The sequence below is a fragment of the Elaeis guineensis genome, chromosome 11, assembly GCF_000442705.2.
Source record: "Elaeis guineensis isolate ETL-2024a chromosome 11, EG11, whole genome shotgun sequence".
Lineage (NCBI taxonomy): Eukaryota > Viridiplantae > Streptophyta > Magnoliopsida > Arecales > Arecaceae > Elaeis > Elaeis guineensis.
The window spans coordinates 100089244-100109767 of NC_026003.2; the positions used below are offsets into that span (position 1 = coordinate 100089244).

Sequence of the window (20524 nt, forward strand, 5' to 3'; positions counted from 1 at the left end):
TTTATGCCATAATATAGAGGATTTATCATTGACTAGTCATCTTTTAAGGACAACACCACTTAGATGCACAGAAGAAAATTCATACAGTAGAGGTAATATTAACGTGATATAAATCATCACATAAATGACCTCCACCAACAAATTCAAAGCCCAAAAATAATTCAAAATTTTCATTTCCAAATGTAAATTCAAAACCACTAGAGTCAAATTTAGGAAGAGATCAAATTCTGCCTCATGGATGGTACATAAATTATATTTTTTTCAAATAAGTGTAAGACTAGACTTTAATTCTAGCCTAATATCTCCAATAAATTCAATTTGAACTCTAACTCTATTTTCGACTATTACATTGACTTCATCCTCACCTGTCTTCCACTTGTTTATAAATCCCTACAAAGAATTAGCAATATAAATAGATGCTCGACTATGTAACCTCCAAGAATGTAATGAAATATCTATTAAACTGAATTCAAAACAAACAATGGCTATTGAGTTTTCTCTTTGGTATTCTTGCTCTTTAACCAATTTTTGTAATTAAAATACATTCAAATTTCTTATGACCTTTCTTCTTGTAAAAGAAGCACTTGAAAACTTCGTAGTGGTCGCTTATGGGCCTCTAGGATTCTAATTTCCACTCTTAGGATTATGAGTTTGACTGTTTCTTTTAGAATCATTATCCTTTTTTTCTAGTTAAAATCCTTAGGATGTGGCTGATACACCACATTAGCACTCTCATCCTTTTTTCCAAAGATATTTTTCTTCCTCTTAAGTACAAATAGAAATGAGTTTATTCATGTTCCATTTATCCCTCTCTGCATCATAAGTAGTTTTAAGCCTGTGTAGAAAGAGAATTAAGGTCCTAATGAACAATAAAAATATTAGGAATAGAGATATCAAGACTCCTAAGCTTGGATGAAATACTCTTCGATCTCATGATGTAAGTGTTGGAAAATATATCTAAAGCCAATCATCTAGGTTGTAGATGATTATGCTCCATATATATATATAAATTATAAAATGATAAATATTATCCGGTAGATTCATCATAAAAAATACATCTTTCTAAAAACTCATATGTTATGATGAAGTCTTTAGAGCTACTTCCAAAACGATAAAGGAGAATTTATCGTGTGGTTCTTAAATCCTGCTCATGATCAAATGATACAATTATTATAAGGATAATAATTATATCGAGTGTAGATCGTTGTATTCCATATTAGTTGGTTGTCCTTTTAATCAAAGTGTGTGGTAACACGGATATAACATACGAGTAAAATATAGGAGTATGTTTCACTGAGCGTGACCACCTCCGGAGCACTCTACTGTCAAGATTACTCTGATGGGATATGAGTATAAGTGTCTTTCTGATCTAAAACTGCCTCAGTAACTTGCAAGCAACTCACTGTGCTTTGATGCCAAACTGTACTTGAATACAGTCAAGTACTTGTTAAGTCTGAGTACGAGTCAAGATAGGATTGACCGTTCTAAGTAAAATTGAAGATGATGCATCACTGTGTTTCAATTTAACAAAACTCTAGCTAGAGTAGCTCTAATGAGGAGTCACAGAATTTTTGAGATTGAGACACAATGTGGACCACTCTTCCTGGGTTGATAGTTTAACCTTAAGTCATTCTTGAGCATCGAGAGTCAAAAGGATGAATTATACGATAACTATATCCACATATGTTCTAGAGTGTTGTTGGACATACATTCGACCTATCCGAACGTCGGGTCACCATTGCTAGATGGTTACATCGATTGGTATAAAAATTATTTTTATGCTACCGACTTATGTTCGAACCTATGGGGTCACACATATAGAAGTATTTGTCTGATCAAATAGCTGATTGATGATTATGAATTGTTGAAGGATTTAATAATCAATGTGATTGATGATTAATCCTATACAAATATTATAATAAATTATTTGCTAATAGTTTATAAATTAAAAAAAAATAATTAATTAATAATTTAATTATTATTGATTTAATTTTATTGAGCAATGAAGATTGGATCAGATCTAATTGAATTAAATTCAATTACATTGGCTTTGGATTGATTGAATGTAGCTCTATTGGATTACAGGACTTGTTCTAATTGATCTTAGGGATGCAAATCAAATTTTAAGTTGAATAAGATTCAATTTAGTTTGATTTAGACTTTGATTGGATCAAATCTTATTGGATAATAGGCTTAATTGGATCAAGCCCTATTATCAAATGCTTCCCTGAAAATGTTAAAGAAAAATATCCAAGAATCAATCTCTGGATCAATGGGGTTTTAATCTAACTAATTCCTAATTGGATTGGGATCTACTTGATTTCATAATTGAGCTAGAACCTAATTAGTTAGTTTGTTATAAGTAATTCTTAAGTTAGTTAGGATGGATCCAAAAATTAGTTAGAATTAGAATAAGATTCTTGAGCCCTATTTGGAATAGGCCTTAACCAACTCTTAAACCCATCTATTTAAGATCCTCCATGCCCCACCTCTTCCCACCATGAGTATCCATGCCCCAAATCTGATGCTACGCCCTCTCCTCTCTTCCATGAAAGAAAATAGGCCGTCCCCCTCTTGTGGTCGCCCAAAAGGAAGAAAAAGAGAAGGGGGCATCCAAGAGTTGGGCGCCCCATAACTCCACACGTGAAGCCCCTCTTCTCTCCCCTCTTTGAAAGAGATTTTGTGAGAGTTTGCTACTGATTTTAAGATGTCAAAGAAAGCTTCTCTTGCTAGTGTTACAGTAGAAAATTAGAGAAGAAAAATTCTTCCCAATGAGAGAAAAAGAAGGAAGAAGAAGGATCTTCTTTCTATTGCGCAGCCTTGGAGGAGTTCTTCTCACAGATTTTTTTTTATTTTTTTAGTATAAAAATTAGATTGGATCTAATTTTTAATATGATAATTTAAAGAAAAAATACTAAAAAAATTTGGTTAGGTGTTTGGGGTTCCCTAGGGCTCTAGATCAAGAAGAAAAGGAAGAAGAAAAGAGAAGAACGATTCTTCTCTTGGATCTGTCTTTTGAGTTCTTCTAGAGTTTAAGATTTTATATAATTTTTTGTATGAGAAATTAGATTAGATCTAATTTTTATTATGAAAATTAGAGAAGAAAAGTTCTTCTTAAAGGCATGAAAGGAAGAGAGAAAGGTTCTCTCTTATGTGTAGGAGAATTAAGAAGAAATGATTCTTCTCATAATCTCTATTGTAAAGATTTGATGCATGATTCTAGGAAAAAAAGGAGAGAGTCTCCTCATTCTTCATTTTCTTCATATTTTTTTTAGATCAGTCAAAGCATGGTGTCTTCGTGAGCTAGCACTCCCAGAGAGATTGATCAGCACAAGAGCTTCGTATGGATACCTGTAGAGGCCGGACATATGTGCAGCTGCTGGACATCATGAAGAATCAGCTACCATAGATTTCAAATATGGTGATCTGCTATCCGTATTCAGGTATGAAGTTTTGAACTCAATTCATATTTAGATATGATGTAAATATAAGTTAGATATGATTTAATTTGATATCGATGTGATCTATGTTTGCTGAATTTTAGATTTCAAATTTACATACATGCATATTAGTCATGTCATAGATCTTATATGGTAGTTTTAGATTTGATCTATGCATGTATTATAGATTATATTATTTAATCTATGTATGTTTTACTGTAAAATTTTAAAAATGCATGCACGAAACTGTCACGCTTCTCTTCAACTGGTATCAGAGCGAAGGTTCATTATGATATGAACATATATATATGTAGAGTTGAAATCTAGACTTAGTAATGCATGAGATGTATTATGATTTGATATAAAAATCAGATCTGATATAATTTAGATTTGATCTAAATTTTTTATATATGTGATATGTAAGTAGATTAGATAATCCGATTAGCAAGTACTTGGATTAGGTTGATCATCAGACCGTCTAATCATAGGAGCAAAAAAAATTTAAAAGCCCTCTCTTCCTATTCGATAGGGTGCTTTTATGGCATGTAGGGGTGCCATATGATTTAATCCCATGAAGAAGAATGCAAAAGGAAGAATTTAATTTTCTGTAAAATTTTAGATGTTGAAACCATAGGATTTGTTGTATGTGATACAAAACTTGGGTTGTATGAAAAGTAAAATATCTAATCTGTATAATTAAAATTATTTTAATTATAAAAAATAAAATTTAAAATCATAAAATATTTAGATATGATCTAAAGTTTATGATTGATTTTATTTCAGTTTATGCAAAAATTTTTAGATCTGAAACTATATGATGCCTGTTGGCATGCCAATTGAGCCGACACAGTTCAACCCAGTCCCTTGGTTTAGTCAGCTCAGTGCTGACTGATCCGATCCAATTGTCTTAGACTGAACAGTAATGGTTATTGTTTATGATCAGTTAGTCGATCAAGTATCAGACTTAGTTGACCCACTGAAGTGAGCCGACTCGATTTAGGAGTGAGCCAACCTAGTTTTCAGAATAAAAAATTTTGTATAAAAATGATGTAAAATTATTTTATAAAATTAAAATAATTTTAATTAATAATCTTAACCCATATTAATATTATATTTAATTAAAAATTAAAAATATATTTTAGATCTAAAATTATGATTAAAGATCTAATGACATTACATAAAATATGGGGTATGGGTTAGCTCAAATCAGATCTTTTTAATTGGATTAGACCTAATATTAGAATCAAAAACTTAATAGGCAAAAAAGAGTAGTTGATTAAATCTAACCAATAGTTGATTTAGATTAGATCAAGGATACTTTAGATCAAATATAATAGTTGTAGAATATCGAGTCTATATCTTTGATTAAACCAAATGGATCTTAATTGAGGCTCAAAAGTTGAGCCCGAGCTATTGGGCTGATTAGATCACTAGGTGACTCGAGTTGACTCATGTCGTTGAGGTTAATCAGTATGATTGATTTAGGTGCCAAGGACCGACTTATCTCTGGTCCTTCTCATGACTTAGTGAAGTTAGTGGGAGAATTTATGACTTATCGGTTGGATCAGCTAGTCTCTAGTCCTTTACATGACTTGATAAAGTCAGTGAAAGGATTTATGACTTGTAGGTCGACTGATTACTTCTAAAATATATTAATCAAATTTTTTAAATTATTAGATTCATAAAATGAGCTAGTTATGGGGATAACTAGATCATAGCCTCCCATTAAGGTATATGATAATGCATCCAATATTCTAAATAGGCATTGGAGGTGCCACACATTTAGTGTCTATTAGGTATTAAAATTATCATTCATCATATGACCATCTTGTTATGTCCTTCAAATCAATGGTCAGGTTGGTCGAGCAACACTCGGGTCTGAACTTTCGTTTGCTAGATGTACTTGATGTAGTCATGTTAATAGTTGGACCTAATCGAATTTGTCAGTGGAGGTATCGTATGCCTGCTGAAGAGATATCTGAGGTAAAATCTGATTGCTAAAAATTATTTGAAAAAATAATTGATTATGAACCTATCCATGGATGCACTAGGATTGGTCGAGCCATACTCGGGCCCGAATGCAGTCTGTGTGGATTCTAGTATCCATTAAAAAATTAAAATAATTCTTCGAATTGGAGGTAGAGATTATCAATTTGTATAAAATAGTAGAAGAATCTTTAGACTAAAGTCCAAGTCTTTAGGCTTAAAATAGTTCATATACTAGTAGGTCAATTATTCTCTTTTTAAAAATAATTAAAAAATTATTATTCTATTCACTGTTAGATAGTGACAACGTTATGGACCTAATTCGATAGCCAGTATCAGAAGTTGAATATAATTCTTAAGCTTGAATTGATCAAGAAGTCTAAAGCTAATCCAAACAGGCTTAAAAGAGAAATCAACAAATGGTTGTTGGTCAAGATAATTATATGATAACTCTTTGAAATTTTTCTATAGGTAATACTACTATCTAAGTATGGGATATCAATAATACGAGTCATGTTTGCAAATAGTTGTAAAAGACTTCAAGATAATAGAAGATTTAAAAATGATAAGAGATTTTTGAATGTAAGAGATTGAAGTCTGTTCTAATCTTAACATTAGAAATCGTTAAGGTTATTTTTAACTCTGACGATATCATTTTAAGTGATTGTCACTATTATCTAATCTTATTGATGGTGTCAATAAAAATGATTATTATAATATCATTGTGAATGATACTATAATAATGAGTGGATAATTGTCATTGAAGCCTATCTTTGGCATAGTTGACTTAGTCACCTTTTATTGGAAAGGATGAATGAGCCAATGATGTTCTGGGTTTGATACATATTGATGTATTTGCACTCATGAACATAAGTGCTAGAAGAGGACTTACTACTTTATTAAAATCTCTGACGATCTATCTTAGCATGAGTACATCTTGCTTATGAAGCACAAGTCTGAATTGGTTGAAATATTCAAATGATTCCATAATGAGGTAGAAAAATAAACTGCAAAGAGTATTAGAACTCATCGATTTGACTGATGAAGTGAATATCTTTACAATAAGTTTTTGACATGTCTTGAAGAGAATTGGATTATCTCTTAATGGACCTCTCCTAGGATACTACTATTTAAAAAGATGTCCTAAAGGAGGAATCAAACTTTGTTAGATATGGTTCAATCCACTGTGAGGTTTGCTAGTCTGTCTAAGATTATATTTTAGAGACTACTTGATATGTGCTTAAGAATATTTCGAGCAAATTGATCACCAAAGCTTCATATGAGATATGGACTTAGATAATTTGATGCTCTCTTATCTTAGGATTTAGAGTGTCAAATTTATGTGAAATGTTCACAAATCAATTAGCTTGGATCTTAGTCTGATAAATATTATCTTAGGGATATTTCTTCTACCTTCCTCATGGACATGAGATGTTCATGAATCTTAAGATATTCTTTTTGAAAAAAAAATTTCTTAGTGAAAAAATTGATGCCGTTAAGAGCAAGCTTGGTAAAGCTTGATAGGTAGAGAAACCGACTCTGATACAAACCAATAGAATCGAAGTTGATTAGATCAAATTCGGAGCCCGATGTAAAAGCATCTTTGAGTAAATACAGTAGAATACCATGTCAATCGAACAGATACTTCAGTTTTTAAGTTCAGAATGAAGATTTGATCTTTCATACGGATGCCATATAAAGATCTAACTTTGAGAAGTGGCTTGAAGCCATTAAATCTAAAATAAAATCTATAAAGATCGACAATGTATGGACATTCATTGATTCGCCTGAAGGGATAAGATCTATAGGGTGTGAGTGGATTTTAGATGGATAAGAGACACAAACGAAAAGGTGGTGACCTATTAATTGTGTCTGATTGCCAAAAAAATTTATCAAAGTTATAGTGTTGACTATGACAAGATATTTTTGCTTTTGGCAATCTTCAAGTTTATTCGGATTGAATTAAACCTCTCGAAGTTAGAATATATATTTTGAACATATGACTTCATTGAGAATGAAGTAGAATTCTGTATGTACAAATGGACTAATAGTTCTATAATAGTATTCTTTGTATTATTTGAATGAAACTCTCTTAATCGAAAATGACATCCCTACATTATATAGAATAAAAGCTTGGTTGTCATCTTTGTTCTTCATAAAGGTTTGAAAGGTTATGAGAACTATCCTTAAGTATTTATGAAATACTATGGATCAATGAATGATTTATAGAGAATCTAACTTAAAATCTATGAAATATTGATTTTAGTTTCTAGTCGGATCGAAATGACAAAGTTATGTCAGGTTATATTTTTATCCTAAAAAGAGGAGCGACATGCTAGAAAGATTCCATACAGTATTTAGTAGCCAATTTTATTTGTGATACGGAGTTCTTTGTGGTATTTGATGCTGGCAAAAAAGTTATTTGGTTATGAAAGTTTATTAGCGAGCTTGGAGTGGCACCCTTCGTTGATGGTCCAGTCCTTCTGTATTAACAGCAGTATCGAAACTATAACTTAAGCTAAAGAATCGATGTTCTATTTGATAACTAAATATTTTTTGCATTGCAATCACCTTATCTGATAAGATTGAAATAAAGTCGACCTTAAGAAGATCGACTGAAAGAAAAACTTAGCCAACCCATTGACTAGAGCAATCGGATCTACGGAGTTTGATGATCACAAATGAAAGATGGGTATTTGATACCAATCTGATTGGCTTTGATCTAAATGAGAGTTGTTGAAAAATATATCCTAAAATCAATCATCTAGGTTGTAGATGATTATGCTCCATATATGTATATAAATTATAAAATGATAAATATTATCTAACAGATTCATCATAAGAAATACATCTTCCTAAATAGAACTCATATATTATGATGAAATCCTTAGAGCTACTTCTAAAATGATAAAAGAAGATTTATTATGTGGTTCTTAAATTCTGCTTGCGATCAAATGATATAATTATTATAAGGATGATAATTGTATTGAGTGTAGATCGTTGTGTGTCATGTTAGTTGGTTGTCCTCTTAACCAAGATATGTGATGACATAGATATAGCATACAGGTGAAATATAGAAGTATGTTTTACTAAGTATGATCATCTCCAGAGTACTATACTATCAAGGATTGCTCTGATGGGATATGGGTATAAGTGTCTCTTTGACTTGAGGCTTCCTCGGTGACTTGCAAGCAACTCACTGTACTTTGGTGCCGAACTATCTGAATTTTTAATTCGATAACGAAAGATTTTTAGATACAGTCAAGTATTTGTTAAGTCTGAGTGTGAGTTAAAATAGGATTGATCGCTCCAAGTAAAATTGAAGATGATGCATCACTATGTTTCAATTCAGCAAAACTCTAGCCATAGTAGTCCTAATGAGAAGTCACAAAATTTTTGAGGTTGAGATACAATGTGGACCACTCTTTTTGGATTGATAATTTAACTCTAAGTCATTCTTGAGCATCGAGAGTCAAAGAGATGAATTATACGATAACTATATTCATGTAGATTTTAGAGTGTTGCTGGACATACATTCGGCCAATCCAAATGTCGAATTATCATTATTAGATAGTTACATCGATTGATACAGAAATTATTCTTGTACTACTGACTTAGGTTCGAATCTATGAGGTCATATATATAGAAGTACCTATTTGATCAAATGGCTGATCGATGATTATGAATCGTTGAAAGATTTAATAATCAATATGATTGATGATTAATCCTATGCAAATATTATAATAAATTATTTATTAATGGTTAGTAAATTAGAAGAATAATTAATTAATAATTTGATTGTTATTGATTCAATTTGATTGAGCAATAGAGATTGGATCAGATCTAATTGAATTAGATTCAATTAAGCTAGCTTTGGATTGATTGAATACAGCCCTATTGGATAACAGGATTTGTTTCAATTGATCTTAGGGATGCAAATCAAATTTTGAGTTGAATAAGATTCAATTTAGTTTGATTTAGATTTTGATTAGATCAAATCCTATTGGATAATCGGCTTGATTAGATCAAGCACTATTATCAAATGCTTCTCTGAAAATGTTAAAGGAAAATATCCAAGAATCAATCTCTGGATCAATGGGGTTTTAATCTAACTAATTTTCTATTGGATTGGGGTCTAATTGGTTTTATAATTGGACTAGGACCTAATTAGTTAGTTTGTTATAACTAATTCCTAAGTTAGTTAGGATTGGATTCAAAAATTAGTTAGAATTAGAATAAGATTCTTGAGTCCTATTTGGAATAGGACTTAACCAACTCCTAAATCCATCTATTTAAGATCCTCCATGCCCCACTTCTTCCCACCATGAGTATCCATGCCCCAAATCTGATGCCGCACCCTCTCCTCTCTTCTGTGAAAGAAAATAGGCCATCCCCCTCTTGTGGTCGTCCAAAAGGAAGAAAAGGAGGAGGGGGCATCCAAGAGTTGGACGCCCCATAACTCCATGCATGAAGCCCCTCTTCTCTCCCCTCTTTGGAAGAGATTTTGTGAGAGTTTGCTACTGATTTCAAGGCATCAAAGAAAGCTACCAATAGAAAATTGGAGAAGAAATGTTCTTTCCAATGGGAGAAAAAGAAGGAAGAAGAAAGGTCTTCTTTCTAGTACGCAGTCTTGGAGAAGGAGTTCTTCTCATAGATTTTTTTTTAAAATTTTTTTCTAGAGTAAAACTTAGATTAGATCTAATTTTTAACATGAAAATTTAGAGAAAAAATATCAAAAAAATCTGGTTGGGTGTTTGGAATTTTCTAGGGCTCTAGATCAAGGAGAAGAAAAGAGAAAAATGGTTCTTCTCTTGGGTCTCTCTTTCGAGTTCTTCTAGAGATTAAAATTTTATGTATTTTTTTATATAAAAAATTAGATTAGATCTAATTTTTATTATAAAAATCAAAAAAAAAATTCTTCTTAAAGGCATGAAAGGAAGAGAGAAAGGTTCTCTTTCGTGTGTAAGAGAATTGAGAAGAAAGGATTCTTCTCTTAATCTCTATTGTAGAGATTTGATACGTGATTCCAGAAAGAAAAGAAGAGGATCTCTTTATTCTTCATTTTCTTCATTTGCTTCTTAGATCAGCCAAAGCATGGTGTCTTTGCGAGCTAGCACTTCTGGAGAGATTGATCAGCACAAGAACTTTGTGTGGATACCTGTAGAGACTGGACACGGTGCGGCTGCTGAGCATCATCAAGAACTAGCTACTATAAATTTTGAATATGGTGATCTACTATCCGTGCTCAGATATGAAGTTTTGAACTCAATTCATATTTAGATATGATCTAAATATAATTCAGATATGATTTGATTTGATATAGATGTGATCTATATTTGTTGAATTTTAGATTTTAGATTTACATACATACATATTAGTTTATATCATAAATCTTGTATGGTAATTTTAGATTTGATCTATGCATGCATTGTAGATTAAATTATTTAATCTATGTATATTCTGTTATAAAATTTTAAAAATATATACACAAAACCGCCACGCTTTCCTTTAGTAAGCTCTAAAAATGCTAGTACCATCATACCTCATATTAATTAATTTATTCATCAACTCTCCAGCCTCAATCTTATCAGATTCTACATATCTCTTACTTACGGCATCAAAGAATTGCTTAGTGTTACCATTGTTAGGTATAGCATCTAAAATGGAATTAGATATGGATCTCTTCGTAATCATCAAGTTAAGATGATTCACTTTCTCCCACTTTTCATAGGCAGTTTTTTATTTTGAAGTGTTCTCACTAGTGACCTGAGAGGAGTATCATCATGCAATGCAACATCCAAATGTATCAAACCCAGCGCCAACTCAATATCATGTTTCCATCTTTTGTAATTTGTTCTAGTCAGAATTTCAATGGGAGCAGTAGAGTTATTCATTGCAAAAGTGCTAACCACAAAACAACTTAATGCAGTTAATTAATGGACAAACACATACAACCAATATGCTTAAAAATATATATAAGCATTATTTCAATGAGAGCTCTTGGTACAATGCCACAAACTTTCTTTAGGAAGGAAATGACCCATATAAGATATCTCTTTAGTGTCTAGTGGAATTAACTAGTAAGGTATTATCAACTTTCAGAGTTCCATCTATTTTGATAGAATGAATCTCTAGACTATGTACATTCATCAGTTACAAAATATTCGACTTCACAACTATAATATACAATAAGCTCCCTTTGAAAAGATAATTGTATGCAATAATTTCTCAACACTTCTCAATCTCTTTAAAATATCATATAGAAAAATCTTGCAAACACCAGTGAATGGGCTACTTAGGTAGTTACTATAATCCATAAATCTTCAAATTAGGGATCAATGAGCTATGCCCATGAATCCATTCATTCAATTTAATGTATCTGTAGTAAAGAATCTACCAAAAATTAACATATCTAATCCCTTGAAATGCCAAACAAAAGAATGCTGCAAATCTCAATAAATGGGCCACTTTGGTGGTCATCACCTATGAACCTACAATCTTCTAAACTAGGGATTAACACAAAAATATGTGATTATTCAAACCAAATGTGAGAGTACAAGATTTATAATAGAATATTTAAAGATCTTTATGCAATTAAACTATATTGTAGGGATCATTACATAATTATTAGATCAATATTATGTAATAAACTTTAGAACAAGGACTAAACAATAATACAAACACTTCAATATTATAATAAAATCTCATCTCAAGGACTCAAAATAAATTTTTTGAGGATTGTTATTAAATAATAAACTTTATCATGGGCTAAACAATAATATAGGTAGCTTTATGTAATAAATTTCATCATAGGGATCAGAATATAATTTTTGAAGTGCTGTAATCAAATAATGTACTTCTCCAAGGGCTAAATTGAAAAATCTCCCTTTTCCTTTAATTTGGGTTCAGATTTTAGATTGAAACCCAAAACCCGAAAGTTGAAAACTCCTTGCTTCTCATGGTCGGGTGGTGGAAAAGGGGGCCAAACTTGATGCCTCCCGTCCAAGTCTCAATTGACAACCTGCGGTAAGCCTTAATAAGTAGACCGCCAGCCTCTTTCCATCCACCGCTTCTGATTGTCAACCTCTCTCTGATTACCCACCATTGGTAAAGATGAGATTCGATAGTTCCCTTTTTTATTTGAAATTCTTAAAATCGGATGGCAAAAGGATGGTGAGCCGCATTTAGCATCGTCGCTTGCCCTAGATCGCCACCGCCTGCACAAATGACTACTTGTGAGCATGACATGGGAGGAGGAGGGCATGGTGGCGAGAACCATTGTCCCTCACCTTTTTTGTCGATTTTGGATCTGGATGGAAACTCGGTTGGACTCACCATCATTTTTTCTCGATGGTTGTCGAAGCCTGATCTCGCCACTCTGATGAGAAGGAGAGAAGAGGGGATGGCCATGGGAAGACCCGTACCTCTTCTATCCAGAATTAATATTTTCATATATATCCTCATAAATACTTATTTATATGTATACCCTTCTATTTTCTTATTTTTGCATATGTGCCCATATTATTTAATGCTATTAAGAAATCAATAGTTTTAAAATTGAAATTATTGAAATACTCTCAATGGACATACATACAAAAAGAAATATTTATAAGGATATATATATGATAATAATTTTGCAGCTATTTATAAAATTTCATATATTTAGGAGGGTATATATATATAAAAAAATCTTAATATTTTTTATGTTAATACTCTCTTGAATATTGAATATACATGAATACCCTTCCAAAAATTGATATTTGCATGCAATACCCATACAGTATATTATTTTTGCATAAATATCTTTGATATAGCATTTCAATTATGTCAAATTAATTTAAATTATAAAATTATCTTTTTACTTCAAAGGTGGGTGATAGGTTAACAATTTCACTGAAAATTAATTTAATTTAAATTATAAAAATATTTTTATAGAAAATATCAATGAGTAAGCACTAGATGAGTCTAAGTATTAAAATAAGTTAAAATAAATAAAAATAAATAATTTTTTTACATATGTATCCTCCTAAATATGTTAAATTGCATGAACATCCTCGTAAAGTTACTATTTATATATATATCATTATAAATATTTTTTTTTGCATATCGATCTATCCATTAAGGATATTTTAGTTATTTTAATTTTAAACCACTAATTTCTTAATGGTGTAAAATGGAATGGATATATATGCAAAAAAAAAGGGCATACATACATAATAAGTATTTTATGAGGATATATATGCAAATATTAATTTTAGGAGAGTGTTTATATAAATTCTAAAATTTGGGAGGGTATGTACGTGAAAAACCCTTTTTTTATTGAATCTATTATTTTGATTCTAATCTCCCACAAAATTCAGGCTCTGATATCAAATATGAGATTTTTCCATATGAAATCACACAAAAGATTAGCACACAAAATCATTAAAAAAGTAAAAATAAAATCCAATCATACTTTAGGAGCTCTGAGCAGCCATTGATGATTATTGTAGCAGCATCCTGTGAAAGAAGAAAATAACAATGAGATAGAACTTCTTCTTCGTCTACACTTTATATCTATTTCTCAATGGGATAGGTGCATCTTAGGAATATAGAGATCTTAATATCCTAGGATTTCTTTACAAATATCTATATATAGGAGTGGAGTGGGAACCTAACCTACTTAGTAATATTAATGAATTCACTCATTACAGAGCCTACTAACCAAATCAGGCCTATACGAATATCTATATTTTATGACTAAGACAATGGGGTCCAAAATAATAATATAATCATAAGTAATTATGGGTTCCTTGACCATTCATTCAGACGATAATTTAGCTCTTATTTCATAAGAAATCAAAGTAAGAAATTAGTTCATAATCAATGAAAATTCATATTACGAGAAATGCCAATGGTATCGACTTATACCTTTTGATATTTTGGCCTGCATCCTTAGTATTTCAGCTTGCACCCTTGGTGTTTCGATCTGCATTCTTGGTATATTGGTTTAAATCAGCCTACACCCTTGGACCCTTGGTGTATTTGCCCATAGAAAGTATTTCAGCCTACATCCTCTTGGTATTTTGGTATGTGCCTCTTGGGATTTCAGCCTATTCTCTTGATACTTTGATAGAGATGGGCATCCTTCTACTTATTAAGTATAACTTGGCATACTGGTTGAGTACTTTTGTCTACTGGCCAAGTTCTCTCTGTACATTGATATTTGATTGAAGTTTGAAATCCTTTCAAAATCTCTTATTCGACTTGCACGAGATACCCCTTTTGAAGACATACTGCATCTATGCTAGATGGCCTTTTGAGATATGTTGTCGATCGATCACGGTTATCAGTCTGGACGTGTTACAAACAAGTTGTTAGGCATGCATAAAAATCCATGCCTTTAGATACGCAAATAAAGCAAGCAAGTTATGTATCAAATGTGTACTATACTTCTCCAGGTGTGTGATGATTTTCTTTATGCATGTTATAATAGACCTTAGCATGAGTATATAAGCACCATTAAAGTCCTTAACGTATCCAAATGAGGCTATTTCTTAACACACCCTCTCATGTATAGAGCCTGACGAATGGAACTTGAAGCAAGGGGCGATACAACAATTAATTAGTGGAAGCATGAAGATACTAATAGGCAAGAAGTATCATGCACGCTAATATCATATTAAGATCTAACCCAAAAGCTTAAGCCACTAAGTGGATGCACCCATAAGTATACAAGCACCACTAGAGTCCTTAAATTTATTCCTCAATACAAGCTACGGACCAGTCTAACAAATTTATAATTACCAGAGAAGGACAACTAGATATTGATATCCCCATCCCTCTCCCTCTCCCAGCAACAAAGAGAAGCGGCCATCCTTCCGCTTTTCTATCTCAACTCCATTTCCGAGAACTAAACTAGCAGCAACCATATAAGTATGAGATAATTGGTATACAACTTTGCAAGTCAAACCACACAACTTTGCAAGTCAAACTATATTTTTATAGACAATTGCTTGCATTTACATGTTCTAACTAGGGTTCTTTGGAGTTTTACACAAGATTGCTTGCGTCATGCAAATGACAACCCCTCTTTTCTTTTGGCCAAAATATTACAATAATTGTAATGCAAGAATTTAAGCCAAGATACCGTTGCACCGAAAAAAATCCTATATGGTTTTGGAAGGAGACTTGCTAGCAACTATACAAGGTGTGCTAATTCAAGGATCACACTATTCATATACTGATATACAGGGCATATGATTAATGATACAAATGTTTCAGTTAAAGCATTAGATAGGCATTCCTTTATTCACACGAGGAGGTTTGAAAATGTTAAGCTACACTCTAATTTGATTTTTGTTAGAGGACAAAATAATTTGATGAACATGGAGGGTCTCGAGGACTCAGGTAGTCTCCCTAAATTAAATTATTTTTTCACTTCAATCGGTAGAAATTATAGCTATCCTTCAAATCTCCAGCTTAGGGTTTGTTTGAAAAATCCAATAGGATTGGATTAGATTTTTCATAGGATTATGAATTATACATTCTATTTAAGTAGGACCTTTGTCAACCCAATTTATCTCCAGCTCCAATCCCGTGGGAAGGAAAAAAAAAAAAAAAAAACTTCATGATTTTTTTATCTTGCAATTCAACATGCCGGTAGATAGGATTTAGGTAAAACTTAAGATGAACCCTTATAGTCCATTTGGTAGAGGTATATCAGATTACGGGATAATTTGATAATTTTTGAGAATCATTTTTGAAAAAAATGATTGCGAAGAAAAATAATTTTTACTATGTTTGGTTGGTAGAAAAATTATTCTAAAAAATGATACTGAACAAAGATTGCCACGTTGGTTGAAGGTAAATCTATATATAAGAATATGATCAAATTTACGAATATACTATTCAAAATAAAATAATTTTTTAATATTAAGATATCATTGTTATCTCCAATTAATTTTTATGTAATATCTATAATCATATAACCCTTTACATAATACCATCTTCATTTTATTTTTTTTACAAAAAATTTTATTAAATAAATTTAGATAAATATTTAAATAAATTTAATAATTACATATGCAGCTTTATTAGAGATATTTTTGTTAAGTATGAATTATCGTCATTTAAAAATTTATCAAATATCAAAATTTTATATTATTTATTTTATTTTTTTCTTTAAAAATAAATATAAAGTTTATTAAGTTTTTAATTTTTTTTTTAATATCAAGCATGGTATGGAAATCAATCCAAATTTGTTGAATTGTGTAAACAGATCCCTAGTTAAATTACGTACTTTCCATGTGACAAATGCCGGCTTCAGATCAGACAGAGAGCGCGCTCAGAACCTTGCCATACCATATTTACCTTTTTTTTTTTTTTTTTCTCTTCCCATTGTCGCAGTAAGGCGTAGTTTGTGGATATTCTTACACCGTCATCCCAAACCCCAACTCGAGGCACCGCCAACAGCCTACAGCCGGTTTCCCAACGGAGATTACCGGCTAGTTCCATTCTAGATCTCTCTAGTATTAAAGTTCCTCTGGATTAGCTTTGGCTCCCAAAGTTTCTTCGTCCCGGGAACTGGAAAATTCTCCAATTTCTCATTTTTCATTGAAGGTAATAATCTCCTCTTTTTAGAATTCTTTGTTGGTCTGATGATTTGATTTATCGACTAATTCTTTTTCCCATTTATCTTGCATGCATCCCTTAAAGTTATAGTTTTAATCATAATTTGGGATTCTTCTTCTTTCTCTAATTCGAACTCTTGGATTGTGTGAGGATCTATCAGGATTGTTTTTTTTTTTCTTTTCTTTTTTTTTTGATTCTTGTTGGTCGATGTTATTCGGTTGGATGCTAGAGTTCTGGTTTGTTTCAATTGACCCATGTGGGTTTTCGTCGATGGAACAATTGGTTTTATTTAATAAGAGTTGGATCACCTTACTGCAAATTGAATTTCTAAGAAATTAGGGTTCTTTGGATTACCTCTTTTATAATTATGAATGGGTGGATCTGTATAGAGGAAAACAGCTATCATCTTTGCGTGTAAAGATTTTTAAATTCCCTTTGGTGGTAAATTGTATGGAATGAGAGGATTTGGTCAAGCTTTGTTAATTATCTGATGATGTGCTTACACATAGAAGGAGTCAAGGGAAAAATGTCCTTTGCTGGTTTGATTTGGTTCTTCTCAATATGATTTGTAAACAACATTCATTAGAATTAGTCATTTTGTTATTTAGTTAATCTGAATTCAATTTATTTGGATTGTGGATGCAGCTGTTTGTTGGGCCCCTTGTCAACTCTAGATAGTAAAACATCATTTTATGCTAACTATAGACAGCAAGGTATCATTTGAAAGGGGGACTTCCTGAATGTTTTGGGCTGTTTGGAAGTTCGGCGATTGAGAAACATGTGATTCTTGATAGTTTATACGATCTTTGGATTGCTTTATTGAGTTCCTTGATGCATAAAAATGTGAAAGGAGTTTCAGGGGTGAGGATAAGTTTATGAATATACTTTTCACCAATGTGTTTTTTAATTGTTTAAATGTGCCCTTCAGGACTTTTCTCTTTCTTGTTTTTTGGCTGTTGGATTCTGAAAATATCCATGATTATCTTTGTTAGGTTCTCCTTTAAAAAAAAAAAAAAACAAATTGCTGATTGTATGTTTTTTTACTAATTTTATAAAATACCAAACGGTTCATCTTGATTAATATAAAAACAGTCCTTGAAGATTTTTATTTTGAAAATGACTGAATTGGTCTACCATCTGGGCAAATACAGAAAGACATGTTCTTCTGTTGTTGCTATCTTTACCCATCTCTGTCCATTAATTCAATCTTTATTAATATATATAGCAATATCGGTTTTGTGTTAAACTGAATCTTGTTGAACTTATGATGCTAGTCTAGTTAGGTTTTGGGAAATGGCGGATGATGAGAAGGAGGGAGAGGGCACACCATCCCGTGGAGCTGATTGGGAAGTTGTCTCTCTAACTGCATCTACCTATGCTGCTGCACCTGGTCCGAAAGAATTTGACCTAGCTGATGAGAATAAAGGCAAGGAGTTCAACAAAAGTCAAAGTGAATCTTCTGGTGCATTATTTATGTCCGGTCACTTTGTATTTCCACCAAGTGAGCATGAGAATCTACCAATAGAGCTAGAATTCAATGAAATTGAAGCAGAGGGTCAGAAAAGCATTGCTGAGGATGATAATGAAGCCAATAAAATGAGTGAAGAAAATGTGCAAAGTAAATCTGACAATCCCCCTCATGGAATTCAGTATGGTATGGAGTGTGAAGAGGGAAAGGGATTGCAAAAGGTAAATTTGATTGGTGAAGAGCAGGATATGTATCTGGGTCCTGAATTTAGTACTTTTCGTGCTGAAACTGGTAGAAGTGAGTCAGTGCCTCATATTGAGAGCAGTGAGTTCTATGAACATTCTCCCCAAAATTTGGACTCTCCTCCAAAGTATGCAAAGAAGAATGAAGAAGGATAAGTCTGATGAATCTGGCCTTCCTTGTGAAGCATGGTGGAAAAGGCATGCAGCATCTTTGTATCGTCACGCAAAGGAGGCTAACACATTTTGGTCTGTCTGTGTGGCTGCTGCTTTAATGGGCTTGTAATTCTTGGGCAGCGCTGGCGGCGAGAAAAAATGGCAGCTACATCAACTTAAATTGCAGTTTAACATCCATGATGAGGTAAGCTGACATCGTTGCTGGGAATATGACAGGAATAGTACTATGAAGGAAATTGTAAGCACTCCATTTTTTAAAACTTTAACTTGGATTGCTATTCTATTTATTGGTTTCTTTGTTCTCATCATTAGCAACTTGTTAACAAACAAGATGATACTTTTGAAAAGGTTTGTATTGGGGGTATGGTGGTTTTCTATATACTAATATAGAAAAAAGAGTGAGAAGAGTCATTAGGAGGGAGAAGGAAGGATATAATTAGAAGGTGAGGGGCTTCTGAACTATAAAGGTTATCTGGCAGAATCCACCTTAATGCCTTATGTGCTATTCAGTTTCAGTTTTGATATTCAAATCCTCTATCTATATAACCAGCTGATGCTATGTACATAATTTTAAGGTATGAAACGAAAGCATGTAATAAATTATACTACTTGATCAAAATCCATATGTTCTTAGTTTCCTTCAAGGTGCCTTGAAATGTTGGAAAACTCATCAGTAATCTCTAATTGGACTCTTGTGGGAGTTGATTGGCACTAGAAAGCCCAAAAAAATTCCATGACGTTGGTTCGGCTGGTCGACTATGTTGAATCATGCAACAGCTAAGACTAAGAGATTAATCCTACAAAATTCCCAGTATTTTGGTGATTTTTCTTTCTGGACTGCAATCTGAATGATTCCAACTTGTCAAAGAAGCTTGTTTGACAAACTTCATAATGACATTCTGCTCATCTTTTGATTTTATGTGTATTTCTTAGTGAACCAATCTTTGAAGTTTTGACCTGTTATCATTTGGGTACAATCTGTATTTTGTTAACTTTTTCATGGGTTTGCGTTACTATAACTGTAGCCTGTAACCATCGATCTCTTCTTGTTCTGCATTACTGCTTGCGCTTATTCATGCCTTGGTCTTTCTCCAAGCCAACTTGCATCAGTTAATTAGAAGTCACATTGCAGGCATAGTGGGTGTTTGTGGATCCAGAATTGCTATATGAAGCTAGGAGAGTTTCATAGGTTGGTTGTTAAATCATAGCCTTAACTAAATCAAGGATTTTAACTTAGTTTACTAAGCGATGAAATTATGAAATAAATTTGTATTTGGCGCACATTTAAGTTTTTCTGGAAGTCATAGACTTTTCATCTATTTATATGGTGATTCTTTTAAATATAATGGTTTCATGAAATTCTATTTTCACTATTTCTAGCCCGAAATTTTCATGTGCTGTTGGAATGCATGGAAAATGGGAGTAATTTTGCACTCTGCATTTTGGTTATCTTCAATATTCCTTTGTCAGATATCTTCAGTTTGAGTCTTTGTTGCAAATTTTATCATTTGAAGCAATTCTAGCAAGCAAGATTCATTATTTTATTGAACAGCTTATTTGCAAATCATATTATTTTTGTTAAACAAACTGGGAAGCACTTT

At 32.3% G+C, this 20524-nt stretch overlaps 2 pseudogenes; one reads left to right on the top strand and one right to left on the bottom strand.

The window, feature by feature from the left end:
* Positions 1 to 765: 765 nt before the first annotated feature.
* LOC140852402 (uncharacterized) lies at positions 766 to 11120 on the bottom strand (annotated as a pseudogene).
* Positions 11121 to 16869: 5749 nt separating this feature from the next.
* LOC140852618 (ATG8-interacting protein 1-like) lies at positions 16870 to 19226 on the top strand (annotated as a pseudogene).
* Positions 19227 to 20524: the final 1298 nt, after the last annotated feature.